The sequence below is a fragment of the Mauremys reevesii genome, linkage group 23 (genome assembly GCF_016161935.1).
Source record: "Mauremys reevesii isolate NIE-2019 linkage group 23, ASM1616193v1, whole genome shotgun sequence".
In the NCBI taxonomy this organism is placed as follows: Eukaryota; Metazoa; Chordata; order Testudines; family Geoemydidae; genus Mauremys; species Mauremys reevesii.
This window is the reverse complement of record NC_052645.1, coordinates 1,938,250-1,953,545: the sequence shown is the minus strand read 5'-3', so window position 1 is coordinate 1,953,545 and position 15,296 is coordinate 1,938,250. Positions and strand designations below refer to the sequence as shown.

Genomic DNA, 15,296 nt, shown 5'->3' with positions numbered 1-15,296 from the left:
GTGTGTGTGTGTGTGTGTGTGTGTGTGTGTGTGTGTGTGTGTGTGTGTGTGTGTGTGTGTGTGTGTGTAATAGTTTGGGACGTGAAGGCACAAACTGCTGGGGCTGGTTTCCTGTTGGTGTGAGCTTTATTTTTTTTCTCTCATCTTCTTGTTTTAGGGCTAGGGCTGGGTGGCTTCCTGCGCTGCCGTTGACAAGGGCAGCGGCACAAGGGGCTCAGGGTGCAGAATCGGGGAGGGGGAAGGGTGCACGGGAGGTCACAGGTATAAGAATCACATTTAGCCCTTGCACGGTAATGGTGGTGCACTCACGCACTGCCACATCTTTTAGTATCACGACTATTTATCTGTACAACAGCAGCACCTTCAGAGACCGGCGCAGAATCAAGGCCCCCGTTGGGCCAGGCGCTGCCCAGACACAGCGAGAGACAGGCCATGCCCCAGAGAGTTTACAGGCTCCACACCCAAAAAGTGGGAGGAGAAACAGAGGCCCAGTATCACACAGCAGCACTGAGAATAAAACCCAGGAGTCCTGGCTCCTCCTGCTCTAACCACTAGACCCCACTCTGCTCCCAGAGTTGGGGACAGAACCCAGGAGCCCTGGCTCCCCAAAAGGGCGGGAGTGGGGTCTAGTGGTTAGAGGAATGGAAGATGGGTGTCAGGACTCCTGGGTTCCAGTCCCAGCGCTGGGGTTAGAGTGGAGTCTCATATGTTAGCACAGGTGAGACTGGGAGCCAGGACTCCTGGGTTCTTCCCATCCCCCCCAAACCATCTTGCACAGCAGGAGGGAGCTGGGCAGGAAGTGGTGATGGGGTTAAAAACTACCAAGAAATGCAAACCCTTGAAGGAGCCTGTGCCAGACAATCCAGCACGAGGGGGGAGAGGATATGTGGCTGGGGGGAGGAAAAGCCTTGGGCTGCACTGGGGGAGCGCAGAGCAGGGGTGACACCCCAGAAACCTGCAGCAAAGGGATGGATAGGTGGGGTGGGTGGATAGAAGAGGCAGCGAGACTAAAATCTAAAAGGGGAGTGTGGAGTCTAGTGGTCAGAGCGGGGGGGGCGGGTTTGGTGGTCAGAATTCCTGGGTTCTATCTCCAGCCCTGGGAGGGGAGTGGGGTCCAGTGGTTAGAGTGTGTCAGGGGGAGAGCCAGGACTCCTGGGTTCTCTCCCTGGCTCTGACTCTCTTGTGCAATCCCTCGGCAGTTACCCAACTCACCAGCGTGTGGGAGCGAGGGGCTGGGGCCGGTTGTGACACAGCCCAGAGTCCCATACTGCCCCTTTGTTACCCAACCCGGGGCAGGGTGGGGGATGGCCTGGGAGACCCGCTAAGAAAGGCGCTTCTGGTGGGTCTGTGTGTGGGTCACGCTGCCCCCTGCTGGATAGACCCCTCTAGGTCAGAACCAGTCTCAGCCCGGGTCAGACCCTGGGAGCCCAGCCCCCTCTGTCGCCATGGCCATGTCTATTGGTCTCCTGGAAAGGTCCGTTCTCATGGGTAGCTGTCCAGTGGCAGTGAGTTCCACAGGCCTCGGCACACGCTGTGTGGGGCAGGAAGTCCTTGTGTTGGGAGCAGTGGGAGTGAACTGTGTGTGGTTGTGTCTCTGAGCACAGTTGTGAATATTCTGGTGTGTGTGTGATTGTGAGTGTGGCTGGGGGTGTGATCGTTTCTCTCTTTGCGGGTTGGGCTAGCATGCCTCTCTGGGTGTGTTGTGTGTGAGTGTTTTTGGGATTGTCTGAGTCCCTTTGTGCGTCAATGTGTGTGTGTGTGTCACTTGCTGCTGGATACAAAATCCTGCAAAGCCACCCCCCCCACACACACACACAGCGGGGCTCAGCCCCACCAGCAGGGGGCAGCAGGGACACACACGTCTCTCCTGGGCCAGCGTGGACAATTTCCCATCACGACCCGGCACAGTGCTGGTGCCCCCACACGGGGGTGGGCAGTGACAGGGCCGGGCGGGGAGGGCAGATGTGCTGGATTCAGAAGGAAGCACTTTGGGAAAATCAGTCAAGGCCCTTAGCAGAGCTGGGACACCGACCCAGTGACCCCTGCACCACCCTGGGAGGGGAGTGGGGTCGAGTGGTCAGAGCAGGGAGGGGGCTGGGCACCAGGACCCCTGGGTTCTATCCCTGGCTCTGGGGGTGGAAGGGGTCTAGAGCAGGGGGACTGGAAGCCAGGACTCCTGGGTTCCATAGGGGAAACTGTTTTTTTCTGTACTTCCCTCCCTAGAGATCCCAGCCCAGCCCCCTAGTGGAGAGTGAGTGGGAGCAGGGGAAGTTACTCCCCGACATGATTCAACCTCCCCTCCACCATGGGCTGTGACATCATGGACCCCTCCCTCCCCAAGGCAGACAGTAGAAGCCCCGCCCCCCAGAGAAGGGGGGGTCTAGTTGCACCCACAACAATCCCACTCATGGTTGCAAAGAAACCCCCACAAACCACTGCTAGGACAGGATCTGCTGCTTTCTTTTCACCATGAGCTGCTCCCCGCCAGGCACCACACCCCATTCACACGCCTTTGGTCACTATGCAGCTCAGTGGCAATCACTGCCCCGAAGTGACTCCGGCGCAGGCACCCACAGCACGAACTCCCCACACCGGATTCTGTCCACACGCAGAGAATTCTCTCCGCCAGGCTCCTTCGGTTCCTCTCGCTGCTCCCCGTCCTGCCGCCAGACACTGCTCATCTGCATAACCCCGCCCATGGACACGTGACACCTTCTGTTGTTTCGGTCTCCAGTGAATGAGTCGCCTGCAGAGAGTGAACACGTCACCGCACGTCACAGCCGCCGGGCGGGGATTGTCTGTGAGCCCGACGCTGGGGGCGGGGCTTCAGGGAGAGACCCAGCCCCATAGACAGACTGGGGCAGGGAGACATTGGGGGGAGGGATGCGGGGTGGGGGGGAGAAGGGGGAAGGGAGAGACCCAGCCCCATAGACCTGCAGGGACAGGGGATCTTGGGGTCAGGAGGGGAGAAGGGGGATTGGCAGAGACCCAGCCCGGGGTGCAGGGGAAATGGGGTGGGGTGGAGGGAGACATGTGGGGTGGGGGTCGGGGGTGTGAAATGTTGGTCCAGGGAAACTGAGTCACTCCCAGGACATCGTGTGCAGGGGGGAGCACAGGGGCAGGGAGAGAGCCCCAGCCCCACAGAGCCCCAGAGGGATATTGGGGGCAGGGGAGGGGATGGAGGGGGGAGAGACCCAGCCCCATAGACCCCTAGAGGCAGCGGGATATGGGGGGGTAGGAGAGGGGATGGCAGAGGAGATACCCATCTCCATAGACCCCCAGAGGCAGGAAATGAGGGGAGAAGGGGGGAGGGAGGGATCCAGCCCTATAGACCTGTAGGGGCCGGGAGCTATTGGGGGCAGGAGGGGAGAAGGGGGGTTGGCAGAGACCCAGCCCGGGGTGCAGGGGAAATGGGGTGGTTTGGAGGGAACTGGGGAGGAGAAGAGACACAGGGCAGGACACATGTTGGGACAGGGAAACTGACTCACTCCAAATACATGAGGAGCAGGGCAGGGCGGAGGCAGATCATGCTGGTCCCAGGGTAATTTCGGGGGGTTCTGATTCCCCACTCAGCCGGGGGGCTCCCCTCTGAGCTGAGGAGACCTGGAGTGGGACGGGTGCAGGGGCTGTGTGTGTGTGTGTGTGTCAGGCTGGGGGAGCTGCCTGGGCAGAGGGGCTAGAACCAGGGGCGGCTCCAGGCACCAGCACACCCAGTGCCTGGTTGGGGGGCAAGCTGCAGGGGGCTCTGCTGGTCACCACTAGGGCAGCAGGCATCCCAGCCCCTCCCCCACTCTACCCCCCTCGCCCCACTCCCCTCCCAGAGCAGGGGAGAACCCAGGAGTCCTGGCTCCCAGCCCTGCCCCTCCCCCACTCTACCCCCCTCGCCCCACTCCCCTCCCAGAGCTGGGGGAGAACCCAGGAGTCCTGGCTCCCAGCCCCGCACCTCCCCCACTCCCCTCCCAGAGCTGGGGGAGAACCCAGGAGTCCTGGCTCCCAGCCCTGCCCCTCCCCCGTATTTCCATATGGCTCAATCCAACAGCCCCCCCTACCCCCTAGTCGGGAGAGAGGGGGCCAAGGGAGAAGCAGGCGGGAGGGGCGCTGGGGCGCGGTGTGGCGCTGCGGGGCCGGGTCTTGGGGGAAGGGGCGATGCAGGGGCAGGGATTAGAGGGAACAGGTGGTGCAGGGTGGGGTCTTTGGGCAATGTGAGGACAGGGCCCCAGGGGAAGGGGCGGGCAGGGCGGGGTCCCAGGGAAGGGGCGGGCAGGTGCGGGGTCCCAGGGGAAGGTGCGGGGTCCCAGGGAAGGGGCGGTGCAGGGGCGGGGTCCCAGGGGAAGGTGCGGGCAGGGCGGGGTCCCAGGGGAAGGGGCGGTGCAGGGCGGGGTCCCAGGGAAGGGGCAGGGTCCCAGGGGAAGGGGCGGTGCAGGGGCGGGGTCCCAGGGGAAGGGGCGGTCCCAGGGGCGGGTCCCAGGGGAGGGGCGGTGCAGGGCGGGGTCCCAGGGGAAGGGGCAGGGCAGGGGCGGGGTCCCAGTGGGAAGGGGCGGTGCAGGGGCGGGGTCCCAGGGGAAAGTGTGGGGCAGGGACCCAGGGGAAGGGGCGGGGCAGGGCGGGGTCCCAGGGGAAGGGGCGGGGTCCCAGGGGAAGGGGCGGTGCAGGGCGGGGTCTCAGGGGAAGGGGAGGTGCAGGGGCGAGGTCTCAGGGGAAGGGGCGGTGCAGGGGCGGGGTCCCAGGGGAAGGGGCGGGGCAGGGGCGGGGTCCCAGGGGGGAGGGGCGGTGCAGGGGCGGGGTCTCAGGGGGAAGGGGCGGTGCAGGGGCGGGGTCCCAGGGGGAAGGGGCGGGGCAGGGGCGGGGTCCCAGGGGGGAGGGGCGGGGTCTCAGGGGAAGGGGCAGGGGCAGGGTCTTAGGGAGAAAGGGAAGCTCAAGGGCGGGAACTCGGGGGAAGGGGCCATGTGGGGGTGGGTCCTTGGGGAAAGGGTGCAGGGGAGGGGTGTATTGGGGGGCAATGTGGGAGTGGGGACTCCGGGGAAGGGGCAGAGCGAGGGTGAGGTATTGGGGAAAAGGGGCAATGCGAGGTGGTGCCTTGCGGGAAGGGGTGGGGCGGGGCAGGACTTCAGGAAAGGGGCGGGATTAGGGGAACAGGCGATGGGAGGGCAGGACCAGCGGGAGGGGGGCACAGCGGGGGGGCAGGGCTTTGGGGAAGGGGTGCAGGGGCAGGGCTTTGGGGCGGGCACAGCGAGGGGCGGGGCTTTGTGGGGCGGGCACAGCGAGGGGCAGGGGGGGGCTTTGGGGCGGGCACAGCGAGAGGGGCGGGGCTTTGCGGGCAGGCACAGCGGGGGCAGGGGCGGGGCGTTGGGGGCGGGCACAGCGGGCGGGGGCTGGGGAAGGACTCATTCCGGCCAGGGGCGGGTCTGTCCGGGGTGACGCTGTCCCTGCAGCGGGTGTTTGGAGCCAGGCTCCCGGGGAGGGGCGGGGCCGGGGCAGCGGAGTCGGGGTGACCCGGGGCCGGTGCCTGGGCCCGGCGGACCCACCCAGACCCGCTCACACCCAGCCGGGGGGGGGAGGGGGTTACAAGGGGCGCCGGGAACATCCCGCGGGGCGGACACGTGGATCCAGCCCCCGCACAGAGCCGGACCCGGCCCCGCCCCGCCGGGGGGGGGGGGAGGCGTTTCGACGGCGGGAGCTTCGCCCCCCCTGCGCGCTCCCGCCCCCGCTGCTTTGTGCCGGGGGGTGAAAGGGGCGAAGCGGCGCAGCACGTTCCTGCGCGGGGCAGCGTCACACCCTGCACGGGGGGGCGGGGCTCTCTGGGGGCGGGGCGGGGATGAGGAGTTGCGTTGGGGGCGGGGAGGTGTCAGGTTGACCCAGGGACCCGCCCTCACCTGGGCTGGGGAGGACGGAGGCGCCCCGGGGCAGGCTGGGAGTTGTAGTTCCTGGCTCGTCTCAGAGCGGAATTGACGGACAGTTGCTCAGACAACGCCCCCTCCCGGTGCACTCTGGGAAGCGTAGTTCTCCCTTTCACACACGCGGCCTCTACTGGAGGAGGGGCCGTAACTCGTCACTTCGCCGCGCCCCTCCCTGATTGGCGGAGAGAGCGCGGGACAGAGACTCGGCGCGTGGGGGGAGGCCCCGGTTCCCCCCCCCATGCTTTGCTGCCCCCCTCCCTCCGGGCGCGCGCTGCGGCCGTTGGGATTCGAATCCCGCGTGGGATCCGGGCTGGGGCGGGCACCGGGCAGAGGCTGCGCGGAGTGAAAGGGCTTCCCCCCCCCCCCCCAGCTGGGCCTGGGGGGCAGCAGCGGGGGCTCAGCCCCGCCCTCCTCCTCCCCTCTGTAGGGCCCCAACAGCCCCTTCAAGCCCCCAACCTGCCCCCATGTCCCTCTGTCCTCTGTTGTGACCTCACGCCAGCCCCACCCCATCTGTGGGGATCCTCGCCCCAGTCCCCTCCCCACCCGGTCCGATCTGCCCGGCCTTTCCCTTCACCCCTGCCCTCCTCCTCCTCCTCCTCCCCGTCCTCAGTGCCCCGACCCCAAACTCCTCCTCTAGCCCCACCCCGACATCCTCCTCAGCACCCTGCCCCCTTCCTCCTCCTCCTCCTCCCCCCCATCCCAGTCCTCAGCGCCCTGCCCCCTAACTGCCTCCAGCCCATTTCCCCATGGCTGGGCCCCACTTTCCCATCCCCCCACTGCCCCAGTCCATCCCCAGGGTGTGAGGTTCCTCATCTCCAATCTCTGCTGCCCCCCAACCTGCCGGGTTCCCCTTTTCAGCTACTGTGGGGTCCTCCAACCCGCCCCCACCCATCCACTCTGGGCTCTAAATCCCACATTCCCACAATGCCCCTTGGTAACCCCACCCTCCTCTATCCCTAATCCCCCTCGTCCCTTCCCTGGGGTCCTCCTGGACACCCCAACCCACAGTCCGGCCCCCACATACATCCCAGTCCCTCATTCACACGCTGAGCTAGTCCTTCAGGGGCCCCCACGGCCCCCCAAACTCCTCCATCCATGAGCCCCGTGGGCCTGTGGCCGGGAAGTGGGGGAAGCTCCCACTTTGGCTGGGCTGGGTGTGGGTGTTAATCATTTCCTGGCTTGTGTGTGCTGAGCTCACAAAGGGTTTTTGCGCCCTCGGGGTGGGGGGTGGTTTTGGCCGAAGGTGACGTGCTTTGGTAGCCCTGTAGATGCTGCGTGGTGTCTGGAATGGGGCGTGTGTGTTCCCATCATGCCCCTTCCCCTCTGCCTGCAGAGCTGAGGACAGACAGGTCTGAGGAGTGTGTCTGCCTCACGTGTCTCCCCGCCCCCCACCCACATGGGTCCTGCCTGCTCAGCACAGCCCATAGCCCCACTGCGCTGCCCTCCAGGCTCCAGGGCTGGAGCAGCCTCCATGCTGCGCTCCCGGCCATGGCCATGGCCCGTGTGCAAACCTGGGAGGGAGGAGGATGCTGCCTGCTTGGGGAAGAGGCAGGGCCAGGGCGAGGATTTGGGGTGGGATCCAATGGGGCAGTGAGGGGGTGGGGATGGGGGCAGGGCCAGGGCGGGGATTTGGGGAGGGATCCAATGGGGCAGTGAGGGGGTGGGGCTGGGGGCAGGGCCAGGGTGAGGATTTGGGGAGGGATCCAATGGGGGAAGGAGGGGGCGGGGTCGGGGGGTGAGTGTCCCTCCAGGATCTGCCTGTGTGCCGGAGCAGAGGGCAAAATTATTTGTTTGTCCAGTGTCCCGACCAAACATCAGTCGGGACGTGGGACAAACAAGCAAATATCGGGACAGTCCCGATACAATCAGGACGTCTGGTCACCCTACATCAGGCTCCAAGTTGAGAATCATTTCCTCTTCCCGCTCTGTGGGAGGGGAGACTGTTAAACGCGCTCTCTGTGCGACTGCACGTGGCTAAGCAAAGAGAACAAACCCCCAATCCCACCTGTGCTTTGGGGGCCAGGTTTGTGGTGGGAATTCTGTAGTTAGATAACTTCACACCTGGGCATTGGGATTCTTTACCAGTTTCTCTGGCATTGGGGCAGTGTTAGGCTCAGAGCTGTGATGGCCGAGTGGTTAAGGCGTTGGAGTCGAAATCCAATAGGGTTCCCCTGCGCAGGTTCAAATCCTGCTCACAGCGAGGTCTGTGTTTTAGCCAGTCCCTCACCCGGGCAATACTTCTGTCCAACCCCCTGAGACACTCTCAATTCTCTCCCCACCCCAAGGAAATCCTGTTCTGCTCCTTTCATAGAGATCCCTGGGACACCCCCTCACCCTGTGTCCCTGAGGGGTCAGGCAAACTCTCAGCACCTGAAGCCTCTGCCACTCACCTGGTGCCCCATAGATTAGCCCTGGTTCTGGCTCCTCTCTCTAGCTTGTGAAAGGAGCTGAGTCAGCGACTCCATGGGAGCTACAGGGCTGCAGAACCAGCAGAGAAAAAATAGGTGCTCAGTGCCCACTGGCAGCCAGCTCCCGCCCCCACTACAGGCCTTGCCGACAAGCTCCTCCTCTTCCTTCAGCCCCTCCCACCTGCCAGTGATCAGCTGTTCAGTGGGGTGCAGGAGGCGCTGGGCAGGGAGGGGGAGGAGAAGGGACAGTAAGAGGTGGGGGAGGGAGAGGAATGGGGCAGGAAGGTGCAGACCAGGAAGAGATGGGACAGGGGTGGGGGCTTGGGGGAAGGGGTGGAGTGAGTGCAGGGCCTGGTACAGAAAGGGGGGGGGATTTGTCCTGGGCCCTGCACCCCTCTAGGGCCGGCCCTGCAGGGAAGCACCAACTCTCACAGTGACAATACAACTGACCAGCATTATGGGGAGGCTGAGGAGATCTGCACTCACCAGGTCTCTTCTCTCCCCAGGGTGAGCCAGACACTGCTCTCCCTGGCTCTCACTCTAGCAGCTGGACGCCAAGGAGCCATTTCCCCACAGGAAGTGCATTGAGTGCCCCTGTGGTGCTGGGGGGCTGGCGCTGCTGCTGCCTGTGGGGCTGGCAGGGGGGCTGATGTCTGCACAGACTCTCAGCTGCCAGGCCGGAGGGGGCACTTGGGACCTTACCAGACTGGCTCAGTGAAGATGGGGAGTTGACAGAGCAATACAGACGCTCTCCAGAGCACGGAGCAGCAGCCGCCCATGCAGCCAGGCAATGAGCATTTCCCACAGCCTGGAGCCGAGGGGGAGGCGGCAGCTGCTGTTCCAGCTCCTCGGGGACAGGCCCTGTCAGCCAACAGCCACTTCTTACTCCCCACAGCTAAGGGCGCTGGGTTCCTCCGGTGGGGGTGTCGGGGACTCGAACCCCAACAGCGAAGTTCGTTGTCTGACCGCAGAGTTACAGACAACACCAGCAAGGTCCATAACAAAAGTTCTTTATTGATAAGTGCACGTATCAGTAAAGAACAGCTCGTATCCGAAAAGAACCAGCCCCCCCCAACAGCTTAGTATTAGCTTATATAGACAGTTTTATTACGTCATAAATTATTCACTTCACACAACCCATATCCCACCCCCTTTTGGTTAGTAACAAACCCTAATAACAAAGCACATCTGTCTTTCTTTATAATGTAAGCAAGTTGTGATGCCCCAGCAACTTTCTTATCAGCATAGTTGCCAAGCACCAGACACTGGAAGACAGGAGTTAACGCAGCTGGTAACTTGAGGAATGCACCTCCCTTTCGTATCTCACTTTTTCCCAGGGCTTTATGAAACATGCTGACTTCAGTCAGATTGACATAACTGGTTTTTGTGCTACATCTTTATTCAGGCCTAACAGGGGTGTGGAGCAGCCGTTCGTTTTCCTGTCCTTTTTGTGTGCAACTGCTGACAAAAACATCCCACACAGAGAAGCAACAGGCCAAACAGCTGTCACACAGCTGCTAAAGTAGCTCAGCTGGGAGAGCGTTAGACTGAAGATCTAAAGGTCCCTGGTTCAACCCCAGGCTAAGGCAGGTCCTTTCATCCCCTTTGTGCAGGAGGTGGTTTGTTCTCTGGGAGCACAGCCAGAGGTGGCAGGCTTGTATAACCTTTTGGTGGTGCCTCCCCCCCCCCCCCCGCTCCCGCCCTGTAAGCCGATATAAAATGAAGCTACAACACGTTGGCACCACAAGATTACAAGGGTCAATTAAAAGTGGAAAGTCAGAAGCAGCACTTGCGTGCTTCAATAGACGGTATTATATTTTGCTGCACAGACTGAGAGGCAAGGAAACAGAGGGGCAGTCAGTGCTCAGGGAGGAGGGAGGTCAGTGATTCACACCCAGCAGGGGGCACTGTCTTTTTGAGGTGAGTGCAGCTGGCTTGGGACGGTGCTGACGATGGATAGAAAAGAGTCTGGAGTCAATGAGAGACGAGACCACAGAAGGGGAAGGGGAATGGCAGCCCCACAGAAGGTCCTGGGTGCTCAGATGCCCCAGTTATTGCACCCTGGCCTGTCACAGAGAGAGAAAAGACCCAGCGGGACCCAGCCCCCCTACAGTGATCCCATGGACAAGAACCTGGCTGGGAGTGGGGTGAAGGTTCCCTGTGGGCAAAGGGGAGCTGAAATCCCTCAGTGTCCTGGAGTTTAAGCAATAGAAGCTTCAAACCCTGCACGGGTGTGGGCTGAGGTGCATCAGCAGAAGGTTGGGCTGGACGGGGCGGCAGGTTTGTACAATTTTTGGTGGTGCCCAGAATGGGACCAAGTCCTGCCCCCCCCCACACACCTGCCTAAGGCTCTGGGAGGGAGTTTGGGTGTGGGAGGGAGAGGGGCTGGGCTCTGGGAGAGTTTGGGTGCAGGGTCTGGACTCAGTCAGGGGGTTGTGCTGCAGGAGGGTGTGCAGGGGTCAAGCTCTTGGAGGGAGTTTGGGTGCAGGTGTGGGGTCTGGGTTGGGGTTGGGGTGCAGGAGAGGTGAGGGGTGCAGCATTTACCTCGGGCATCTCCCAAAGCAACCTGCACCCTCCTCTGGCAGCAGCCCCTGCGGGAGGGCCAGGGTGTCTCTGTGCATGGCTGCCCGCAGACTTCACCCCGCAGCTCCCATTGCCACAGCTGGCAGAGTTGGCACTCAGGGCGGGCAGCGTGACGGAGACCTCCCCACACCAGGAGGTGCCAGCCGTTTCCGGGAGTGACGTGCCACATGGAGTGAGGGCGGGCAGGAAACTGCCTTAGTCCCCTTGTGCTGCTGGCGGTGGTGGCAGGGGTCCCTGGGCCCTTTTAAATTGCCCAAGGGTGGCAGGCAGCACTGAGGGGGACTCTCCCAAGGGCCTAACGTTGCTTTGCACAATGATAAATCTTGGAACAGGACAGAAATTAAATGGCAGCAGAACCTAAGGAATTAAAAGCCTCCGGATTCTTGTGTGTGCACTGACTCCGAACGGAAACTGTAATTTGACTCGCTTTGTGTCTGCGGCTGGTAAAATATCAAGGCAAAATCATTCCAGTGATTGTGACCCTGGGATTGAGGAGGCTTTGGTCTTATTAAAATGTAACTAGCATGTTACACTTGTGTTTTTAAAGGTGGCTTCCCCAAGCAATCCCAAGTTGTTCTTCCCACAGCTGGCTGATTGGGGCAGCAGGATCTCCCAATCTGGGGAATCTCTGGGCCCCACTGTTAATTCTCCATCCTTTCTCCCCCTAACCATGCCCACCCCTCCCCCCATTATCAATGTTTTGGAGCAACCCCTCCCTCCCTTTATGGGATACAGACTCTGTGACAGAGACTTGACTGGGGCTCCTCTCTGCACGGCCCCAGTGGGGAAGGAAAGAGACTGGAGGGAGGGGGAGAAGACGGGCAGAAGGAGTCAAATGGGGCTAAACCAAAACAGAGATTTTCTTTCTGTCAAAATGTCCTGGAGTCTCATGGCTGAAAAGCCACATCTTGAGTTAGGTTTGATGCATCAACCTTTCAATTACCAGGCAAAGGTGTGAATCACAGAGACTGATAACTGCCTGCTTCCCAGCTTTGCCAAAGAAGCACCTGCACTGGTGCAACTGGTTAGCGCAGAGGGGGCTGCTGCTGGGGTTATGAATTCAAGCCTTATTTGGAGCACTGGTTTTTATTACCTGTGTAGTTTCCCCAACTTGCTTTGCTTAATTCACATAGAAAGTGCCCTACTAGGAAAAGGAGAGTAAGTTCTAAAAGGTGGCAGTAGGTGCATAGCTTGGAAACATCCCCCCTGTGCTGCCATTAGTTCCAGTAGATTGTTCATTAGCAGCCTGAATTGATTTCTTTGCTGCTGTGAAAGCTGCCATGAAAAGTCTCTGGTCACCAGAGCTCCCTGCTTCTTCCAGCACATTTCTGGCTCCTTCCCTGCCCCAGTCATGGCTGTAGGAGGGTCCTATATACACTGAGCCTCAAACTTTTCCAAGCCTTTTTAGCGCAGTTGGCAGCGTGTCAGTTGCATAATCTAAAGGTCCTGAGTTCAAGCCTCAGAGAAGGCAGTGGGGTTAGCTCCCTGCTTCAGATTTTCTACAGGAAATCAGAGAAAAGAAACTATAGGAGAGTGGTTTCTAGACACCCTCCCACCCATCTCACACACACACACACACACACACAGACTTTTCTAAGGCATTAACTTTTCCTTCTCTGTGCAGTTTGTATTCTCCATAGAGCAAAATAAAGCAAAAACATGCAAGTCCAAGCCTAATACAGTATGAAACTCAATACAGATCAAATCTCACCCTCAGAGATCTTCCAATAAGCTTCTTTCACAGACTAGACTTATTTCTTGTCTGGGCCCAATCTTTTCGCCTGGTACAGTCCTTGTTCCAGCTCAGGTGGTAGCTAGGGGATGTCTCATGACTGCAGCCACCTTTCTTCTGTTCCACCCCCTTATATAGCTTTGGTACAAGGCAGGAATCTTTTGTCTCTCTCCTGGGGAAAAGCCCCAGGTTTAAGATGGATTCCTGTACCAGGTGACATGGTCACATGTCCTGTGAGACCCCCAAGCCTTCATTCTTCCTGGCCTGACTCACAGATGGTGCAGGACAGAGCCATCTCCAGTCAATTGTCCTGGTTAATGGGAGCCATCAAGAGTCCAAACCACTATTAATGGCCCACACTTTGCATCATTACAACAGGACCTCAGAGTTATAGTTCATATTTCTAGTTTCAGATCCAAGAATGATTGAGTCATACAAATAGGATGAACACACACAATAGATAATAAGCTTTGTAATGATACTGTACAAGAGACCTTTTGCATGAAGCATGTTCCAGTTACATTATATTCACAGGTTTCAGAGTAGCAGCTGTGTTAGTCTGTATCCGCAAAAAGAACAGGAGTACTTGTGGCACCTTAGAGAATAACAAATTTATTTTAGCATAAGCTTTCATGGGCTACAGCTCACTTCTTCGGATGCATCTAAAGTGAGCTGTAGCCCATGAAAGCTTATGCTGAAATAAATTTGTTAGTCTCTAAGGTGCCATAAGTACTCCTATTATATTCACACTCATTAGCATAGTTTCATAAAATCATCAACATCACAGCAGGGAAAGGGTTTTACTGTGGCACCTGGGAGCAGTTGAGTTTCATGTTCAGGCTGTGGTATGAGTTCCTCCAGGTTTCTCGTAAGCACACAGGGACCTTAGCAGGTGCTCTTGATACAGGAATGGCCCTGACAAGATAAAGTGATGGGGATTGCATTTTCCTTTTTTAGTTTTTTATTTCCAATGACATTTCTGTTTGTGATTTCGTTTTGCTTTGTATAACTGTGTTTTCTCCTGGATTTGATATTTAACTAAAAAAAGAATAAGGCCTCAGGGCGCTGGATGGAGGAGCAGGCTGGGGCTAGGACTGCTAAGAGAGCGAGAGTAGCAGGTTTTCTGTATTGTTTCCTGCCCTCATTTTCATGACTAGTTTCTCTTCTGCATGAAATGTGTTTTTGTTTATATGTGAGACTGACTAGCTCAGTTGGTAGAGCATCAGACTTTTAATCTGAGGGTCCAGGGTTCAAGTCCCTGGTCAGGTGAAGAAGGAGCCCTTCCCCTCAAAATGGAAGAAAGTGTCTCTCCAGGATGTTATTCGGCATCACCTTTTTTTCCCCAGTACTTGGCTTTTCACTAGGAAGGGCCATGTACTGCCTGGGACTGAAGGGGCAACTTCCTCACATGCCCACTGGCCTCTCAGTCAGGATTAAGAAAGGCCTCTGGGAGCTGCAGCAAACTGCTGCATGACAACTTGGTGAGCAAATGCAGGGCTGCCTGCACAGGGTCATCCTCACCAGAGGTCTGGGTGTTTCCTATTGGTCCCATGGTGTAAGGGCCAGCACTCGGGACTTTGAATCCTGCAATCTGAGTTGAAGTCTCAGTGGGATCTGAGGACAATTCCTGTGCCACAAACCCTGCTGGGTCTTCCAAGGCTCTATCTTGCTCTCTCCAATGCCATGAAAGCCTGTCTTTTGCCCGCTAGCTGTTGTGACTTGAGCACAAGAGGGGATGTTTGATCCAGAAGCCTGGCCATGCCTGGAGTCCTGTAGGTAGGGATGCGAGCTCCATTTCCTCTGAGTCCTGAAGCTGGGCTGCAGCCTGGCCTAGGAGGCAGCCCTATTGGTTGACCTACTGGCCCAAAGTCACTGGCGGTGTTGTCTTTCCCAGGGATGTTGAAGGGCCTAAGGGAGGGACGCCAATACCCCGCCATCAGTCAGGGCGGAAGAGAAGGGCTGCAAGAGTGGGCAGGTTGATGAGCTGGGCCTTCTAGCATTCGGTTGGGGATGACGTGGGGAACACGAACTGGGAGAAATGGTTGCTGGCCTGTGAGGAATGACTCAGCCAGTGATGTAGTTGGACCTTGTCATTAGCCTACAAAGTTGTGATGCTCAAGACCCATCTGTGAGGAATATCTTCAGCCAGGTATTTCCCCCTGCTCCACGAGTGCTGCTGAGACCGAACACGATGACCTTCCACTTCTTGTGGGGCCATAGGACGTCCCTACCTAGTCAGAAGTGCGGCTTTTCTGTTGTATTAGAAGAGGGGTTGGGCCTGGTGGGCTTTGAAGACTTTTACGGCTCTACTTTTTTGTTTTTCAATTTTCAGTGGGTGGCTGAGCTGGAGGGCAGGTCAGGCCCGAGGGGAATGGTGGGGCAACCACGAAGAACACAACCGACTCTTCCAATATGGCTGTATTTTTTTTTTACCCCACTGGGAAACCTCCCCTCCCCCAGTGTTCTTCTATTCCCACCTTACATCCTACAGGATTTTCAGTGGGTGGCTAGGTGGAAGGTGCTTGTAGGATGGCTTCATCCGCAACAGTGGCCACCCTTACAGCAGTGGCAGCCACAACAGCAAGGCCCCCCCTTTGGCTCAGTCTGAACAGAGATCAATGTACCACTGGGTGAGACAGGTCAATTTTAAGGAGCTTCCTCTGAAGGTGAGCAACT

At 58.9% G+C, this 15,296-nt stretch overlaps 2 non-coding genes across 2 annotated transcripts; both read left to right on the top strand.

Moving 5' to 3' along the window:
* The first annotated feature begins 8,015 nt into the window (after positions 1-8,015).
* TRNAS-CGA lies at positions 8,016-8,097 on the top strand. The gene has a single exon. It is a non-coding gene; the product is annotated as a tRNA-Ser (tRNA).
* A 5,719-nt stretch (positions 8,098-13,816) lies between these two features.
* On the top strand, positions 13,817-13,889 carry TRNAK-UUU. Its single transcript has one exon. It is a non-coding gene; the product is annotated as a tRNA-Lys (tRNA).
* Positions 13,890-15,296: the final 1,407 nt, after the last annotated feature.